The following is a 2027-nucleotide window of genomic DNA, read 5'->3' as shown; positions in this document are numbered from 1 at the left end:
CTATTACTGGCCATTCAATGAAAAGCAGAGTGATTTGGATTTTAAGGTGGAGTCAAATAGCTCCATTTAAAACACGGTGAACTTTTTATAAAAAAAAAAAGCTGTCTTTACTGAGCTATATTTCATGAAATCAAAAATGGAAACTACATAAGACAAAAAGTAAATTGTCCCAGCTTCTTGCGAAAATTTAATAAAATAAATAAATAACAGAAGAAGATAAAGGAGGAGGAGGAGAAAGGAGGAGGAGAAGAAGGAGAAGAAATAGCAGCAGTTTCCAACTTCTGTTCAAATTGGCAAGTTGGTCCCCAGAGGGCAGTGACTACTACTCTCAGATAACACAGTAAAGACAATTAGTACAATATGTTCTCCTAAGAACATAGTTCACTCCTTCCCACAAATACAAATTCCATGGGAGGAGGAGTAAGCTTAAACTTAGACTACCATAATTGTAGTGAGGCACAGTATAAGTCAAAGTGATGAGGGCCCAGTCTCTGGGAACCCCCTTGAATCTGGAATACAGTCTCTGGGAGCCCCCTTGAACTGTCCTTGAATCTTCCAACTGGATCTGGCCTTCCCCTAAGGCCACAAGCCTCACATTATCATTAGGCCCAAATCTCTACCTAGCCTCACCCTTTATTGTCCAGCTACTTCCCCACCCTTGATATATCAGTATCCATGCCTTCAGCTATTTCCCATCCTTAATTCCATTCTCTAGGTTCCTGGACTCTGACCCCACCTTATCTTCCTTAGACTTCCCCTCAAGACCCTCCCTAAACCCCTCCTCTAGTCACCCCAGACCACCCCTCAATCCCTCCTACAATCTTTGTGTATATAATCTCCATCTTGCCTCCATGAAGGTGCTCAGATTCAATCTAATTCAGTAGGTTGAATCTGGCCCGCTTGTGGAAACAGGCGTCACAAGGTGGGGGGATTTCTTAAGACAGCCCATTATGGTGAATCCCTAATAAACTTTCTCTTTTCCCTTGGCTGAGAAGGCTTGAGTCGAATTCTTTCGGCAGGACCCGGTGCGTCAATATTTCGGGGTGTCGATCACCCCTCAACCTTAAACCTCTTCAAAAGTGCTCTAATGAGATGGAGAAGAAGGAAAGATGGGAGGATTGAGGAGAAGAGAAGAGAAGGTCTGTTACAACCATGTGGAGAAACACAACAGAGAATCAATTTTGGACAGAATAAATTATTCTCAGGCAGCAGGAAAGCCAAATAGAGATTAGACAACATAAATTTTTAGTGGTCTCAGTCAGTTTATGTACTAATATGTACTGTAATTCTGTACCCAGGTAAGGAAGCTAATATGATCAGTATGGGTTTTACCTCTCTAGAATATTGGTGCCCAGCACCAGTGGAGTTAACCCATATTTATTCTTTAAAATGTTTAAATCAATCTAAATTGCTTGCCTTACTGTAACAAGAATCCAGAAAGCTTGTCTAAGATTCTTACAGAATTCAGAATAAGGTTTGTCTGCTCTCAAGGGGCTTGCTTTCTACTGAAGGGATAGAGCATGAAAACAGAGAGGTATAATACCAGGTAATTTGAGGAAGGAGTCTTTACTTCTTCAGGCTAAATATCACCAGCTCCTTCATATAGTCATATGAACTGACTTCCAGAGCCCCTCCCCACCCAGCCCAAATGAATATCCACATTATCCTTCTCTGGATTCACTCTATACTGTCTTTCAAAATGTGATTGTTCCCAAAGTGAATGAAATATTCCAAATGTGGTCCGCCCAGTGTAGTATATCTAACTGCAGGACTATAATTTTCCATGACCTCACACTATATTTCTATTAATATAGTCCAACATTGCATTAGCTATTTTAGCAACTACATCTCACTGTTGGCTTATGCTAAGTTTGCAGTTAGTTAAATCTCCCAGATGTTCTTCATGCAAACTACTTAACCAGGTCTGCCTCATCTTGTACTTGTACAACCAAATCAAAACCAAAATTTTGAATCTAAATTTCAGACTTTATATGTACTAACATTAAATTTCACCTTGTTTGTGTGGA

The sequence above is a fragment of the Trichosurus vulpecula genome, chromosome 7, assembly GCF_011100635.1.
Source record: "Trichosurus vulpecula isolate mTriVul1 chromosome 7, mTriVul1.pri, whole genome shotgun sequence".
Classification (NCBI taxonomy): Eukaryota; Metazoa; Chordata; class Mammalia; order Diprotodontia; family Phalangeridae; genus Trichosurus; species Trichosurus vulpecula.
The sequence above is the reverse complement of the archived record's forward strand: the minus strand, read 5'-3'. Positions refer to the sequence as shown.